The sequence below is a fragment of the Phodopus roborovskii genome, unplaced genomic scaffold, assembly GCF_943737965.1.
Source record: "Phodopus roborovskii unplaced genomic scaffold, PHOROB, whole genome shotgun sequence".
NCBI lineage: Eukaryota > Metazoa > Chordata > Mammalia > Rodentia > Cricetidae > Phodopus > Phodopus roborovskii.
The window spans coordinates 17,070,591-17,089,162 of NW_026126407.1; the positions used below are offsets into that span (position 1 = coordinate 17,070,591).

The following is an 18,572-nucleotide window of genomic DNA, read 5'->3' on the forward strand; positions in this document are numbered from 1 at the left end:
GCTTTTTATGTAATGGAAGGCCTGGGTAACCACAGTGCACCATGAACAATGAGCCAGAAACAGGCAAAGACTTTATGTCCTGTGTCCTGGTGGCACTAATTAAGAAAAGCAGATTTTGTGGAGCAGTTATAAAGCAGGTATTTCCCATTAAAAGAGACCATACTGTAGCTTGTCTGGTTGCCATGTGGCAATACATACATCTAGGGGTATTATGGAACTACAGTGGATGTGGAAAGGACCACACTGTTTTTTCCTGGAGGTAGCTATGTGGAGAAGGTGACTGAAGTCTCCTTATCCTAGGGCATCTTCCTATAGAAAGCAAAACACTTGAGGTTGAATCATAAAGTAGTAGCAACATTGGCAGTTTCTGAGATAATTTTTAATTAATAAGAAGTTTCCCTAAATAATGTACCTTTTCATCATTTATGTGTAAGTTAAAAATACTTATTTGCCTTCGCTTGGGTTTTAATACCCACCATATTTCTATAGCTCATAATAGAATTTAATCACAAACCAAGTACCACACCATCCTCCAGCCAAACATCATGAAGTCATTGTCGATGAGGTGAGGAGATAAAGTAATTGGATTAGAAATGGGTGGTTTAAGTTTACACCATTTTATTATATCAGGAATTTTTGATATTTGAGCTGTAGCTTTCCGCAGCTGTGCAGTCACTTGTGCCTGGGATACGCATAGAGGCCAGGTGCCGCGACTTTGTCGCTTTACATTCCGGAGAAAGAGAAGTTGTGGAGATGGTCAAATAAACTTTAGTAAGCTTTGTCTGGAATACAACAACTGACCTTTCAGCTCATGCAGCATGGAGGTATGAACTGTACAGTCTAGGCCCTCTTGTCTTGCCTCTGCGTTCTTCCTCTGGGCTGCGAGGAGTGAGACGGAGTACTGACAGTATGGCAGCATGGGTGTTTTTTCTCGTAAATTTTCTGTCTGTTATGTTTTCCTCGTCATAAAGGCATGCGTTTTAGTCCTACAGATAGATGACTGTCACTAGAACATTCCTATGAAATATTAATTTTCTGTACTATGAAGTCCTTAGTTGAACTTCTAAACAGCTGGTTCGTAGAAAGGGGGAGAGAGAGAGATCTCTTCGTAGTAAGAGGAATGCCTGTGCCATAGAGGATTCCTGGCTTCCTTTAATTTTCCTATATCCATTTTGAAGCTATATCATAGCTTGTCGTGTTAAATTTAAAAATAAAATACTAAAGAAAAAAATACGCATTGTTACTCTCAGAAATTTAATGTTCAAGTCACGTGGAAAGGATTGTGTCAGACTGTTGAGTATTGTTTTAAGTTTAGTTCACTTGGATTTATGCAGTTCTGAAAGAGAGAGCACAACTCAGTCTGTTTGGGCTGGTTGAAATGTTTTGCTCTGTATGTAACACGATGAGTGCCACCATGTGGGGCGTGTGTATTTGAGACGATGGAACATTTGTGAAGTTCCCCAAGACAAATGCTGGCAATATTTGGCTTAGTTGATTTAATAAAATTCTTTAGATTTATTCAAAAAAATAAACCACATGTATATAATAAGCCACTGCTTGTTTTATCAGAAGTGTTGTGGTAATGTGTAAGAATCTGTATTCTCCTCCAGTTAGACTGAACTAAAGGCAGTTTCTGTGCCTCCTGTGAAAACAAGATGTGGAGACCGTGAGTGGCTGTTTTCAAGTTCCTGGGAGAGCTCTAAAAGTGCACGTTTAAATCGAAACAACTGAATTGTTAATGATCTATTTTCATCAGCCAGTCTCTAAAGGAAGCTTTGAGGGGCCTTCCACTGCCTGTTATTCTGTACCAACTGTAACCAAAGTATACAAATTTAGACTGTCAGTGCTTACGAAAAGTTCAACCATGGACTATTTCTGGAAAAAAAAAATTGTTATTTTAAAATTGAATTAGAACAATGATCCTTGAAGAGTTTCTTACTTTAAGAGTAATCCCCGAGTGTGGGTCTTATATCTATTTTTGCATGTCTGATTTTGTTGAATTAACAAATTATAAATTATAATCCTATTCAGTATGTGATGTAAGGTACTTGGTATACAGAAGAACTACAGTTGACGATCAAGCCTTTTAAATGCCTGCCGTCACTGACACCAGATATGTTGATGCTGTGAAACTGTACCTATCTAATAAAAAAAAAAAAATGTTAATTTGGGGTCCCTTACATCCTACCTTCACTATGAATGTTCAAAAAATCAACTATGAAGTATAGAATTGAGATACTTTTATCACAATTGAAACTAAGGAAATATCTTTTGTTTCAAACTTGTCTTTGATTCAGATTTCTCATTGGTTCCAAAATAATCTTAGTGAGGCTTCATGGGACCGATGTTATAGGACACATGACATCGGATGTTACACACACGTCCTTCAATTTTGCATAGCATGTTTCCTGTCAGGGGAAGCTGAGTCGGTGTTTACACAGTGGCCCCAGTGGTCACTGTGCTCTTGCAGTCACGGTGGATTCTGTATGCTTTTTGCTTTGATACTAGGGAATTTCTTTTTAGTTCATAAATAATACTTGTAGTTTCTTCATTAAACTGTTTTGTAATATAGATTCCATAATGTCTTTGAGTTTAGCAAGTATGACTAATTAAAGAAAAAATAAAGAATGATTTTTCAGAATTGTTTAAAATCCATCTAAATCTTAAAGAATACAGTGATTCAAGCTTTATCTGGTTGCTTCATAACATGTGACCCTTTGAAGTATTCACCAGGATATGCTTACATGCATCCAAAAGCATTTTCAATAATGAAGAGACAAACATATTACAAGGTTTCTTCTGTACTTTTTTTTTTTTTAAACTAGCTATCAAGAAATATGGTAAACAAGTTATGCTCGAAAGTATTTGTTTCTGAAAAAAAAAAATTAGCTGGGTTCTGAGGTATCTTAAAAGCTGTTCATCCTGAAAGATGAAATCGTCCACCCTTGTCAGGGAATGTTTCAGAGCCCAGAACAAACCTGTAAGGTGTCTAAGTTTGTCTGTATATGGCCATTGACGTTTCTACCTCAAGAGAGGCACAGCGTGCACATAGAAGGCGCTGAGCCTGCTCTCCGTGACAGTGCAGAACAGCACTGAGGAGAATAGCTACAAGACAGCAGTGTTGTTGAACTCTTGGGATGAACCTGCTTTGGGAGTGTGGGCTTGATATGGACAGATTATGTTTCCTCAGTATTTTCAATTAAAATACTTATTTGAGAGCATCACAGAGTCACATGCAGCTATAAGAAAAAGTAGAGCTCCCGTGTGCCCATGGCCCACATTTCCCCAGTGATGATATCATACAGAATCTAGTATAATACCCTCAGCAGGGGAATGACTTGCTGCATCTTGAAAATGTTTATTTGTTCTTTTGGCAGACTTTATTAGAATCTTTCTTTGTAAGTTGTGTATAGATTTTATAAAATTGGTATCTGTTAGCACTTTTGCTATTTAACTTAAATTTTTATGTTAAATGTTGTGTTGGATAAGAAACTGTGTTCAGTATTATTTTAGGCTAGATTAAAAACTGTCCAGTTTTGATATATGTAAGGAATTCCGTGCAGTGCAGCTGCCTGAAAATGCAGGCCCCTGCCTCTGCTCTAAGTTGCTCTGTTTTAGAAGCCTAGAAATACAATACACTGTGGGACCCACCAGGGTCACCGAGAGCTGCAGAAGGACCTAATGCTATGTCTGCTTAAAGAGTTAGACTGTGAGGAGCAGGTCACTAGATCCTGAGGCTTGCTGGCCTTGTGTTGTTGAACAGACAAGAGTACTGATGGGATTGTATGTACAAAGAGCATCATTTTGTTCCCAGATTGGAAAACACTGTATTTCATAGTCTTGTCTTTAAGCATCGGAATTTGGGGATTTGAACATATCACCTGTGCACTTCATCTGACAGTTTTTGCAAATCCTTGGCCAAGGATTCAGGAGATTCTAAGGAATCCTTGCAGTGAAGGGTGTGGACGAGATATCCAGAGCTACCAAAAACAATCGTGGTGATCACGAATTTAATCAGACAAAATTCTAGTTTTTGGGGCTGGTTGGTTGGTTTCACCTAGCTTTGAGATTTTTCTCTTTCAAGTAACAGCAAAAGAAATGTAAAATAGTAAGAGTTTGTAGATGGAGGTAGAGAAGAAGGAAACATTGGCCTAGATCTAAACAAAGAAATTATATTAGGAAGATGTAATGCTAAAAGTCTTTTGTTTCCCATATTTACACCAGTATGTTTCCATAAGAGCAAGGTCCTGTGCAGTAGGTCAGGCCTCAGCTGAGGTGTCTCTGGTGCCTTTCGCAGGTCATGTTTCGCATTAGTGCTGTGTGAGTAGCTGGTGTGTAGCACAGAGCCCTGAGGGTGTGTTCAGAAATCAGTGTGCAGTGAAGTCACTTGGTAAACTATGGGCAGACACCTCCAGAAGACACCAGATTCATCTTGTGTTTGACTTTGGTTGCTGTCCATTTAGAACTTTTTATTGTTACCCGAATTCTATTGTACAATCTGACATGGGGTCCCAATGCACAGTGTCCCTGATGCTCAGAGCGAGCAGAGATGGCCAACAGAGACTAGGAACCAAAATTCTTGGGAGGGGCAGAGGAGAGTGCTGTGGCCTCAGTGTCTTCATCTTTAAAGTGAAAGTAACCATAGTACCAGATAGGGATGGAGTGAGGGTTACTTGACATAATGCTCAAAAGCTTCTCATCATCCTTGGTGTTACAGAGCCCTCGGGGAGTAGTGAGTGACAGCACTGGGAAATTATTTCTGATTAAAAGTGGTGAGCCAGTGCCTTGCTGCAGTTTGTCGGTAAAGGGGCACTGCTGGCTACACTGGTGTGCCCAGGTTTACTTATCCTTTGTTTATTCAAGTGCTCCATGAACTAAGTTCTTACCGCTTTGACAATGTTATGAATGTGTATCCTAAGTTAGCCTATTGACCCTCATGAAGTCAGCTCATAATTCAAATGAATTATTTGTTCAAAACAAATTTGCTTCTTAATTCATTGGAAATAATATTTCTTTAATTATATAACTCATAGCTTAGAATGTACATGATTTTTTTTTAAAAAAACTGGATAGTTGATTAAAACAAGATTTTGACATGTTGGTATATGTGACTATTTGTGAAATTTTCCTTTAAGACTTTCAAATGAGCAGGGAGTTGGTAGCACACAGCCTGCCTTTAATCTCAGCACTCTGCAAGGCAGAGGAAGGCATATCTCTGTGAGTTCAAGGCCAGCCTGGTCTAGAGAGCTAGTTCCAAGACAAACTCCAAAGCAATACAGAAAAACCCTGTCTCAAAAAAAAAAAAAAAAAGCAAAAACAAACAAACAAAAAAAGACTTCCAAATGAAATAACCTCAGCACAGATGAGGAAGACGGATCAGCCGGTGAGAGGGCTTACTTCCCAGAACCCACAGCACCCATGGGCTCATACCTACTGCTAATTCCAGTTCCAGGGTATCTGACACCTTGCTCTGGCTGCCTCAGGCACTCACATATCCCAAGATAAAAAGAAAACATAATCTTTAAAAATTGAAGAAGTAACCTTACCACATTTTTGTTTAAATAAATGAATAATATTCCTTAGCTATTAAATTAGGCACATAAAAGTATAAAACTTGCATCGTGAAACTGGTGGACAGTTGGTTCAATAAAGTGCTTGTGTTTGATACACAGAGCTCATGGGACAAAAAAGCAGGATACAATGATGCATACTCCCAGCGCTGGGAGGTGGTGGCAAAAACACCTCTGAGCACACAGCTCAGCCTACTTGCTAGGTTCTAGACCAGTGAGAAACCCTGTTTCAACCTGAGATAGCCCCTAATGGTTGTCCTGGCCTCAATATGCATGTGCTCATGTGTGCATGTGCACCTTTACATGCAAACATTTCACTCATAGGCATGACAGATCTAAATGGAAAGGCAGAGACATAGAAACTGCTTTGCTTGCAGTGCTTATCAGCCTGTTTTGCTGTGCTGTATAACTTGAACAAATTAGAGTGAGAAAAAGTAATGATGATGGGAGCCAAGGTTCTGACCCACACAGATGTGGAAAGCTTCGGCCAGGGCTAAAGGAGCAAAGCTGTAGGAAGCTTTGCTTCGATAACAGCTCTGGAAAGTGCAGACCCCTGAAACAGCAGTGCCTCTTCCAAGGCGGCTTGAGTTGCCATCTGTGTAAAGACCCTCCCCACGCTGACCTTCAAAGGGGTTTGTCAGGGAATTTTTACATTTCTAATGTGTTTTGGAAAGTCCAGATTTAATGTGGCTTTAAAACTGTAATGTTGAACTTTTAAAAACTTTCCACACCAAAACCATCTACAAATCCTTTCTACAAAACACATAGCCACATCTATCTCTGTTAATTATTTTGTTTATGGCTTGTCTCCATTTTATCATAACAAAGGAAAATTTGAAAACAAACAGAAAACCCATAATCCCCAGCTCTGACCCCAACACTGACTCTGAACACAGCATTCGCTTGCCTTCTCCCCTATTATTAAAGCATCTCTAGTTGTTTTTAGTCTCCTGGTATTTCGTCGTTTTTCCCACATGTTGCCCATTCCTCAGGGTTTTCTTCCCCTGTTTACCTGATCAGAGCAATGCGGCACTGGGCACTTTTATCTGGCACATGCCTCCTTCTGCCCTGTAGAGCTCGCTATGGGTGTAGTTGCCCTCCTTTGCAGTTTCACAAGTAGAATCTCTAGCAGCAAGCTGACCCATTATCGCTCTTCTGGTCCGTCCATCACTGTGCTTCCCTTTCCTTCCTGAGTGATGCTCTTATTGCCATACTCTTGTTTCCTTTTTAAGCACCTTGTAGTTTTAATAGTAATCTATTTGGCCTGCTAGGAAGCAATACAAAGTTTAGGTTGTTAACTACCATGTGCTGTACGTGTTTTGTACCCAGTCAATAATCCGTGAGCTGCTTCATGTAACTCAATGTTACATCTGATTTCTTTGCTGCATAGCTGTTATTTGACTTGTGATAATTTTCTTATTTCTTACTTTAATTTTGTTTTTAATTGGAAAATAGCGTATTTTGTTGTGTAATTGATATTTTTATATATGTATACATTGAGAAATGACCAAGCCAGTCTAATTAGCATATCCTTAGCACTTCAGTCCACTCTCAGCTCCTTGAAATAGTTAATGCATTACTAATAATTGCCACCATGCTGTGCAGTATATCGTGGAGTAGCAGATTTCCTTTCAAAATAACTTTCAGCTGAGTGAATGTCACACCATGATGATAAATGGTAAAGGAAATGATGCCTCAAATATAGTTACTCATTAGAACCATCATTTTGAAAAATCACATTCGTTTACACTAGGGTCTCTCTAAAGACTGCTAGTCATATATTATTTAAACTTTCATGGGTGAATATTGTCTGGGACTTTCTGACTAGCTGTAACTAGTAATATTAATTTATGTCTTAGATCACACTTTTATATTAAAATGTTTAAAGGTTATTAGATGTCCATTGACATGTGTATTTTACATCTACAGACTGCCACTTGTAGGAATAATAGAGACTATTTTAGTTTATTCTCCTTATGGAGTAAAAGCCACTGATATCTGGATTAGCATGGTAGTCGTTACAGAATTTGGCACCACAGACTACTTTCTAATACGGCATTTATTTTCTAATGTTACCTTATATTACACACCATATTATATCTAATCTATTTACCTTTCCATTCTTTTACATTTTATGATCATTGTCACACTTATTGTTAATATTGTTTTCTGGCATGTTTCCCTTCGAATTCCATTGTCTCACATCCAGGGAGACAGTCAGCTGGTAGAGGTGCTTGTCACCAAGCCTGATGACCTGAATTTTCTCCAAGACCCACATGGTGGAAAGAGCTTGTCCTCTGAGTGCCACATGTGTAACATGGCACACACATGCCCACATATATACACTCTAAATAAATAAATAGAAGAGAAGTTCATTCCCACACTAAAGAGAAACAGTGTATAACATGGATGATTTTTAAATATAGGATTTCTGGGGCTGTGACATGGCTTAGTGGATAAAGACACCTGTCACCAAGTCTGATGATCTGAGTTTGATCTCAGGAACCCAAATGGTAAAAGGAGAGAACCAGCTTCCAAATGTTATCCTCTGACTGCCACACGTGTGTGTGTGTGTGTGTGTGTGTGTGCGCGTGCACACACACACACACACACAGAAATAAATAAATAAATAAAACTAGAATTTTCTTCCATTTTGTTTATGAGACAGATTCTCAGTGTGTAGTTCTTCCTGGCCTGGAACTTAGAGAGATCTGCCTGTCTTTGCCTCCAAGTGCTAAGGTTACTTTTTAAAGTAAATACATATGTATATGATTCTATCAGAATGAGCCTTGGAGCTCATGTGACATTCCTAACATCGTCTCTGGTGTAAATGTGTTTGCATACATTACAGAATGTTTTATCTGTATTGTTTGCTACTAGACATCATTTAACATTTGGAGTCAGTCAGCCTTTCCTCGTTCCTTATTTTATTAAATACTCTGCTCATATCTAGCCTTCTCTCCTTTTAATGTTCCCTCACTACAAGGGCATAAACAAACAAGCCATCTCTTAGAAAACCATCTTTCCCAGCTGGGCCTGGTAGTGCAGGCCTACTTTCAATGCCTGTTTGAGCTACAGGGTAACTTCAAGACCAACCTGAGTAACTTATGAGACCCTGTCTTAAAATAAGAATTAAGAACAGACTGGACCCAGCTCTTTGGTAGAGTATTTATTTGGAGTATGCACAACGCTCCAGGTTCAACCTCCAGCTGGGCCCAGGGGTCATCTTCCAGCTAACTGAAACTCAGTACTCAAAATTCAAAATATTAATTGCTTCCTCACCTTTTAGCTAAGATCAAGCATAGTATCTATTTTAATAAGTTCACTGTCTTGTGCAGCCTCTCTTTGAGGACTATGTAAATGACTATTTGGAGAAGAGAGATGGAACTGAGGCTCACTCCATCAACTGTACGCCACCTATTGCAGTACCTCCAGGAATGGTGTACCCCTTCAGAGGACTGAATTATTTTAATTTCTCAAATATTAAAATAATAATTCAAAATACAGTTGTCTATTGGTTAAAAACCTTTCCTTTGGCAAAATATTTAGTAATGACACAAACAATTTTAGTTTTAATTTGTATCTGGCACAAAATTTGGTTCCCATTTTACACAGATACCTAAGAAGGGACACCATAACTCTTGTATCTTAAAAGAATTGTATTCTAGGCCAGTCAGTGGTGGCTCACGCCTTTAATCCCAGCATTTGGGAGGCAGAGGCAGACAGATCTCTTGAGTTCAAGACCAGCCTGGTCTACAAGAGCTAGTTCCAGGACAGGCTACAAAGCCACAGAGAAACCCTGTCTCAAACACCACAACCTCCACTCCCATAAAAGAATTGTATTGGAGGTATATGCCTTTAATCCAAGCACTTGGGAAGCAGAGGCCAGCCTGATCTACAGAGCGAGTTCAGGACAACCAGGACTACACAAAGAAACCCTATCTCAAAAAACAAAAAGAATTGCATTAAATAGATGACATAGAACTATGAAACTTATTGTGATTCTCTTAATATTGGGATTTGTTGACCAAATACAACCTACATGAGCTCTCTAGAGTTTCATAGTAATAAAAACTGCTGTCACACATACTTTATGGGCATTTTAACATGTTTACCTGGGGCACAGAGAGATGACTCAATAGTTAAGAGCACTTACTGCTCTTACAAAGGACCTAAGTTTAGTTCTAAGCCCCACAGCCATCTGTAACTTCAGTTCCCTAGATTCTGACACCCTCTTCTGGCCTCCATGGGTGCTTATACATAGTACACATACATACACAGACAGTGTACTCATACGCATAAAAAAAATCTTTAAAATGTGTGTCATCTATTTTCTGGAGTTAAATTGTTGTTTAGCAGAAATTTGAAATGAGTTCCTAATAGGCCATTTTGTTAATCCCAATTAAAACTAGTTTAAAGTTAAGGAATCATTGAAAAACCAATTGTGAACTTTTGTCCTTGTCACGGCTTCATCCTTCCTTGCAACACCTAATATTTTACATTTATCCACACATCAGAAAAAAGCAAACATGTTCACCATTTACTGTTAGCACAAAACTTGGAAATATGTAGTGTTGATTCAAGCTTTTCCTGCATGGGTTGATTGGCCATGCTGCTGTCAGCAGGCACTCTCCAGGACAACATGCCCCTCATCCAAGGGATTCTCTGTGGCTTGAGAGAAAAACCTATGGTGTGCTTAAACTTTGAGGTTTCTGGGCAATGACCGAGCATTCCTACCCACCCTGCATGACAAATATCTTACCCTATGGTAAGAATTTCCAGCCTTCCCACATCTGTCAGTAGGAACTGCCACCTTGTTCTTACACATGGGAGGCCCAGCACACCTCATGTGTACTGAACCTACCAGCCACAGCCAAGGCAGTTTCAGTCCTCAGAGTGAAAAGCAAGGGAACACAAGGTAGGTGCAGTTGTTAAAGCCTAATAGGAGCATTCCCATCAGTAACACCCTCTGCTACCTTGACTTTCAGAAATAGTCTCATATTTTTCTCCTTTAATTAAAGTATTATTTTTATTCAGTATTTCAAGTGACTATCTGTTGGTTTTATTTACTGTTGTAGTTTTCCATTAAGATTCACAGGGAAACACATTTTGTAACACTCTTAAACGTCTTATTCTTTAAACACAGATTGTAGTTATTTGAAAATACTTTTGGGGTTTGGGAGGTGAATATTTCAGTATTGTGGAGGAAATGGATAGCAGAGAAATTTTGTTGAGATTGAAATGTGCTGGGATTTCCCCGTGACAGCCTCTCAGAGGTATAAGGAATAAAATGTTGGTGTCTCCTAATAACCAGGTCATTTCCCTCTACAGCTTCATAGGTCTGAAGTCCAAAGGTAGACGGTAATGTTTGGGGCAATTTATAGAAAGCAAATGTGGTCAGTGTGAAGCACAGTATTTGCTAATATAAGAAAGACTTTCGTTTTCCCCTCTCCAGCTCCTCCTCCCTCTGCACCTCCCCTTCCTCCTTCTGCCCCTCCTCTTCTGCTGCCTACAATAATCTCTCACAGATGATTAGACAACAGGTGCCAGGAGAGCAAAGCAAGCTGGCTTTGTGCCACATGCTCGCCCCAGGTTTCGGTGTATCGCCGTGTCCTTCCAAAGGAAGGGATAACACAGTTGAAATACATACTACAGCTCCTAGGGGATTAAGTGTTTCCTTTGCTTTATAGTACAGAATTTTACAGTGTCTTTGTTTGGGAGTTCTCAGGTTGCTTAATGATTTCTCTAGCCTCCCACCCCACCCACCGTGGCCAGATGTGCATTCAAACCTCTGCAGGTTGGCCTATTTCATTGCACAGCTTATGATATAGCTTTTCTTTATTTAATGATGCATTTACATGTTTTGTATTTTAGGGAGCCAATTCAGAGTCATGTTGCTTAATCTCATTACCATGCATAAGATGCCTTTGTGGTGCACAGTTGCAGAGAGCTCTGTAAGGATTTTATTAATTATTCAGGTCTTGTGTCTGTATTAAATCACAACTGAAGTAGTACTAATTTGATCACTTTTCTAATCTTTAAAGTTGAGGGGTATTGTTTTGTTTTGTAGTCTCTGTTGGTGCCACTAGACTTTGGTGCATTTATTTACTTTTCAAAACAGCCTCTAGACTTCACTATTTTAAGAACAGACTTTGAGGGAATTCCAGCCTTTGGCAGCTGTTTGAATAGAAATTCCTTAGAGCTTTCTTAGAGATCTTAGAAAGCTCTTAACTAACCTTGAACTCCCCCATTGACGAAACGTGCTGAGATGTGAACTCAACCCACTCCGCCTCTCAGGAGTTCACCCTGTGCTGAAGTAGATATGCCCTTGGAAGTGGAGCCAAGAGGGAAGGTGGGGATAGGGAAAACAGAGCTCGTTTAGAGGTACCGGATAATAATCCACTGCCGAAAGATACAAACGTGCTTCCTGGAAGGTAGGGGACAAGAGTGCCAGCTCAAACAGGGACACCAGCCATGGGTTAGTAGCATTAGGAGAAAGAGGTTACACATGGTAGTGGGGTAAGAATAAGAAAAGGAGTTTGTCCTGTTAGAGGAGCTGGTACTCAGTAACAAAGAAGGCCCTGGCTACAGATGGAGATGGAGGAAGAAGAAAAGCAGCAGGTGCCTGAGAGTGGCTGGGAGTGATGAAAGGCCTCCTCACAGGCTGCAGCACTGGACTTGAGTGAAGTGAGCAGTGAGGGCCCAGTGATCCCCACGCGGAAGCTTTTTCCAGTGAAGTGCTTCTACACGGGCACAGCCCAAAACGTGGAATCCAGGGGATCCTAACCCGCACTAATGTAGGTAAGCAGGTCCAACAGGCAGGGCCATGGCCTGTGCACTGCTGAAAGTGTGCCTCAGAAGGACTGGTGGGTAGCTTAGAAAGCTCCACCCAAGAGGTAGAGGCCAAACACTCCAGAGGTGTGCATGGCTGTGAGAACTTTGCCAGCCATGGTGGTATTCACTTCACTCCCTGGGTGGTGGGCAGGACAGAGGGTTTTATGCTGGGGGGGAGGGCGGACATGACCAGCTTTGCTTCTAGAAAGATGACAAACTGTTGCAAACCATTGTCTGAAAAACAAGAGGGAGGTGTGGGGGGGGGAGCAGTGTCCTGAAAGAGAGCAGGGCTTGGGGGAGAATGGTGGTAAGGGAGTGGCTAGGAGGGGTGAGCCCATAGAGCATCCTGGGGATAAGATAGTGACTGCATATGAGATTAGTTTTATCTTCTTATGTGGCTCTGAGGGAAGAACAGGCTGTTAGTGGCTAGGAGCCCCTGAATGCTGGTTTTGTATTAGGTGAGTTTAGTAATTATTTTATTTGTCTAGGTCTCGTGTCAGTTAGGAAGAAATGCTTGGTTTGAGCTTTGAGACAGGGTTTGGTCATGCAGTCAGGATAGCTCTGTACCCCTGTAAGGATGTAATTAAAGGTAAGCACCACCACACCTGGCTTGAGTTTATTTTCACTTACCTTTCTTTTCCCTAAATAGAAAATGCATGGTCTTTATAGACACTGAAAAATAGAAAAGATAAGAGTAATAAATCATCCTCCCTCACAACTTAGAGAGAGGTATTATAAATATTACCATTTCCTTCCATCTTTTGTCAGAGAGCAGTGTTTACAAATTGAGATTCCCCCTGGCAGGAATAAAAGGTCACTTTACAGCAGAGGCTCTGAGAGCTAGCACAGGCTGGCCTTTTCCGGTGCTTTTACTCTAGGACCGCTAAAGGACCGCTAAAGTTAACCTTTAATATGGGCTAATGGGCTAGGTTACCTTTTTTGCCCATTTGTTTGTTTGTTTGTCTGTTTATTTTGAAGGTGAAGCCTTCATGAGAGATGAAGACCCGTTCAGAGAACATTGTGCAGTGAGCATGTGTGTGAAAGTGAAAGCCACTTTTGATAAATACCAGATTGCCCACATTTGCTATTTCAAAGTCTTCATGGTGGGGGGAGGGGGGGACAAAAAATAAAAATAACTCAGTGGGAATGAGTCTTAGTTTGTTTACTGGAGGTAGGCCAGTAGAACATTGGAAACAAGGAGTGAGGGATGACAGGGCATCTTAACTGGCTTATAAGAAATGATGTGTGGGTCCTGCTGGGCATAGTACCCCTCCCTGAACTTTTTTTTTTTTTTTTTTAACAGCCCTTTTAATCTGGTCCAAGATTGATGGAGATATTATCTTGGGCTGTAAAAAGCTGTGAGGTAGATTGGAATGACAAACACACATTGACAGCTTTTGAGAAGATGGATGGAGACACAAGCTCTAAACTCCAGCAGGCTCCAGGCCCTGTTCTCCTGCGGGCCCTTTGCAGGAATGTTGCTCTCACTATTTAGTTCAGGAGGAGAAAGGTTGCACCTTGTTATCTAGTTGAATTTTTTCCCTAGCCCGGCTTATAAACATCTCTAAAATAAAGGTCTCTTTTTGTTTGTTTGTTTGCATAGGATATAATTAATCATAGCCAAATCATTTATCAGTTGGACCAAGCTGTATTCCTATCTTTTTCTGTGTCTATGTGATTTCAATTCACAAGGTTCAGGAATACCACAGGATGTGTTGTCAATGAGAAAGGTTAGTTAGTAAGTATATTTTGTTTTTGAGCATCACTGTCTGGATTAACAGAAATCCTGCACTAACATAAAATCATGGTATAACAGAAAAGCATAAACATCACTATCAGCTTCTAATAGTTGTCCTTGTGCAACTGTAAGAGAATAAAATGGTGCCTTTACTATTCTAGAACTATTGACTCCCAAACTGATTACAACATAAAAATGCTTATAAATTTACTAAAACCCATCAGATACTTGAATGGGAAATACCCTTCCTCCTGTGGGCAAGGTATTGTGAAGGTATAGTGCGCACAAAACGAAATGATTTGGTTAGTAGTGTTACACTGTAGTGTTGCAGTGTATTGTAAATAGCTAAGTTACCTCTGCCTGCCACCTTGCCATTTTCTTCTGAAGTTGAACTTTTTCTTTACTGTATAGAAATTAGCACTTGTGCTTTGAGTGGGAGCAGTATGTCCCTTTGTCTCCACCAGCGCCCTCCCTGTGCTTTGAGGACAGTCCCCAGAGCCTGTTGGTTCTGAACTTCTGTTTCCAGATGAGCAGGGACTCAGCTTCCTGTTTGAGGTACTGGGATGGGAGTCAGGTGAGCACTAGTGCCTACTTCCTGCTTCCTGGAACAAGTGTACATGCAGGAATAGACAAAGCAGACCAGAGCCAGAACAGTGATGGCCAACATCACCTGAAGGTGAATCTGTCATTCTTACACAGGGTGTAAGAGCCGGCAAGGCCCTGTCCTCCGTACTAGGTTGACTTTTGTTTCTACTGCTGTCTGCTCTAGGAGTGTGAGCACTACAGCTAATCTTGGGGTTGCTGGAGGGCAGGGAACCTATGGCTGAGGGGTGTCACAAAGGAAGCAGGTGAACCTGAGGAAAAAAGGAAAAATTCAGAGTAAAAAAATGGCCAAACAATTAGTGGATTTCTACTGGGAAGGGTAGGGTACAGACTGAGAAGAAAAACCTCTTCTGCAGATAAGTTGTCTGCTGACAGGGGAAATGAGGTAGCCATTGCTCCAGTATTTGGAATTTCTCATTCCCCATGCTCCTGGAACAAAGGAGTACAGACACATGAAGCTTTCACCTACATGGAGAAGGGAGGGGTGAGGGGACCTTGCAGATAACTGCTCCCTAGAATCTGTATTGGTCTCTCCTCCCATTTCATTTTTACTGCATGTCATTCTGTGGCCACTGGCCACAGTGAGAAAGAAGATGGTCATATTTCCCTGGGCACTCACTGCCTTGTACTATCCCTGGCAAAGAGTCTCTGCTAGTTCAGTTTAGATCGGATAAGCTCTCGGGACCAGCCACTGTGTTGGGAAGTGAGGTGATGTAACTGGTCCTGTGGCCACACAAGCCCTGAGCAGGACCTGCTACTAAAAGAGCATCTCTGGCCCAGGACTGGTCCCTGGGAGACCCGTGCAGCTGTCTGGGGTGTGCTCTCCAGCTTGTCACTCTCGGTGCACTTTGAACTCCCCTGGGTACAGTTCATCCTCTTTGGGTGTTATTGCATGGTCCATAAATTTAAGCCTCCAAGTAAAAGATGTGTGGCTACAGGAGATCTGCCTGTGCTCAATCAGTGAGCTCCTCCTTGTTGCTCTGATGGAGTCATGCAGTATAGCAGCCACTTTTCACAGCATTCACATTGTGGTAGGGGGCTCAAGGAATCTGGTGGTGATAGAGCACATAGGAGTGTGACCATACTCTGTATGTCATACTTCCCATTCCATATATGGGACTCAAACATCAGCAGCATCTTGAAACCCAGTCTCCCTTGGGTGTCAACGAAACCATATGTTCTGAGTGTTTATGCCACATTTGTCTTATTATATTGTACATAAGTTTCAAGAATTCAAGTTGACTGCTTTAGAAATAGTTAAAGCTAAGTTAAATGATAGCATTATAGACAAAAAGTTATAAACCCCAGGGAAACATGAGTAGACAGAGGCTGCTATATGTCAGGTCTACAGTCTGACTGCTAAAACATGTAAACTTTCATCTGAACATACTGTATCTGCTCTGGAATATCTAAACCAGAGCAATGACTTAGCTGAAAGACACTCTAGAAAATGCATGGAAAACAGGATCAAGTAGCTTGAGCTCTGATCCCTTGGTGTGTGGAAGGGGTGTCATGCCTTCGGTGAAACAAACTCTAAGTCCTGGTTAACATGGAATTTCTGCCTTTCTTGAGAAATTGTGGCCTTCATGAAGTCTAAAGCTGTTGCCTATTTGTGGCACTCTGGAGTTCTCTTCTGCTTTTTGGACCTAGTTGTCATCTTTGGGAAGTTGACTCCTCAGAAATATAGAAACCATTCCATCTTTCATATCCAGATGAACTGATTCGTGAAAATTCCTGCATTATGAGCAAATACATGTGTACACACACCTATGCACATTGCTCATATCTCCAAATTACTACCAGTTTCTGTATCATGTTAGAATAATACCTTATATATACCAACATAACTTAATTTGTGATTGAAATCCTCATTAGTCTCATGCAATGAAATTAATATACATATTTCAGTTTCAAAAAGAGAAAACACTTCAAATGCCTTAAAGAATGCCTTGAAAATTTGGGAGTAGGGAGGTGAGGTGAATATTTATAACATAGCCTTTTAATATGCAACTTCAACTACTTCTATATAGAATATTCTAATGGACAGAGAGCATTGTTAATGCTACAAATTATCCATCCTTTTACTGAATATAGCAGTCCATGTGTATAAGCGTTGTTTGCACTGATGGCTCATTGATTGTTCTTGGAGTACTCATTTGCATGGTATTATAATGATTCTCTTTAACGTTTAAGTTTTATATTCACATCTCAAGAAGTCTGCCACTTGGATTAATACGTAATGAAAATTCAAAGACTCTTTAAAACAAATTTTAATTACACGTATGAACATGGGTATGTTCAATAGCAATAGAGGTCAAAAGCATCAACCCCATAGAGCCAGGTTGTAGGTGGTTGTGAGCCATCCTCTGCAAGAATGGCCCATGCACTTAACCACAAAATCACTTCTTCAGGTCCAAGTCAAGCAGGTTTAAATAGGAGCCATGTTGAAAATAAGGGCAGACACCCATGTTAATGATAATTGGATCAGAATGTGAAAAGCACTGAGTAATGTAAGAGATATGGAGGGATCAGCTATACTGCAATCTGGGTGTTGGTTAGATCATGTAGAGCTATTTTGCTTGTGTTTGGTGCTGGGTCTGTAAACAAAGCCATGATCAAGAAAGCAGAGGAGCGGAGGAACAGCATGGAGTCTGGAACACATTGACGACTGAACTCAAACTAGATCATCTGAACTCCTCCAGGTGACCTGCAGAAGAGCTGGTACATTTTTTCCAGAGGCATCACACAAGCTTGGCCCAGGATCTTCAAAAGCCAGAAGAACTCAGAAACCAGATGCTGCCTGGGGAGATCTGGCAGGAGCTGGAGAAGCTACAGGCCTGGTGCTGCTGGAAGCCAGCAGTTTGGCCACCAGATCTACAACTGAGTGTGAGCTACAAATAGCACCTGACATGATACCAGCTTTCCAAGAGTCAACATGGCTACTGCTTCTAAATGTCACTCAGACCCTGTGGCATCATCTAACCTACAGCTATGCAGAAAGAGACTTTGAGCAATGTAGATCCAGTATAGGCAAACCGACACAAAAGGGAGCCATCGTAGTCTATAGCTCTGAGCATGACACTCAGATGCAAAGATTACTCTCTCTTCCCCCTCCCCCCAAGAGGGGAAAGCATTATTTGTCTTTTGAATGCTATCCATTTTCTTCTAGCCTTTTGACTTCTTGATAACTGCGTAACTTACAGTAAGTAAGAGGTGAAGTAAGAGGTGAGAAGCAAGCCAGGAATCAACACTTGAGACACTTTGGATTTTTAAAGAGATGTTAGATAATTTAAAGAGACTTCACTTTTAAAATGTTTGAATTTTTAAAGACTTGGGGACTTTCTAGGTTTGCTAAATAGCTCAGAATACAATTTTGCATAGCGTTGTTGTTTTTGTTTTTGTTTTAAGACATGGTTTCTCTGTGTAGCTTTGTCTGTCCTGGAATTCTTTAGACCAGACTGGCTTTGAACTCATAGAAATTCACCTGCCTCTGCCTCCCAAGGGCTAGGATTAAAGGCATGTGCCATTACCACCAGCTGGCCTTTGCTTGATTATTAATGTGTGTCCTGGTTTTTTGTCATTTTAACAAAAGCTAGCATTATCTCAAAGCTAACCCTCCATTGAGAAAATGCCCTCATCAGATTGGCCTCTAGGCAAGTCTGTAGAGCATTTTCTTGATTAATTATTGATGCAGGAACCCCACACATACACATTGGAAATGGTGCCCTCTCTGGGCAGTAATCCTGGGTGTTATAAGAAAGAAAGCTTAACAAAAGCCATCGGAGCAAGTGTTCCTCTATGGTCTGTACTTCATTTCTTGCCTCCAG

At 40.7% G+C, this 18,572-nt stretch overlaps 1 protein-coding gene and 1 non-coding gene across 2 annotated transcripts in view; both read left to right on the forward strand.

Moving 5' to 3' along the window:
* The window catches only part of LOC127219135 (protoheme IX farnesyltransferase, mitochondrial), a 107,628-nt gene that overhangs the window by 56,411 nt on the left and 32,645 nt on the right, over nt 1-18,572 (forward strand). The gene's annotated exons all lie outside the window — the stretch shown is intronic.
* Nucleotides 8,840-9,021, forward strand: LOC127219894 (U2 spliceosomal RNA). Its single transcript, XR_007834323.1, has one exon. It is a non-coding gene; the product is annotated as a U2 spliceosomal RNA (small nuclear RNA).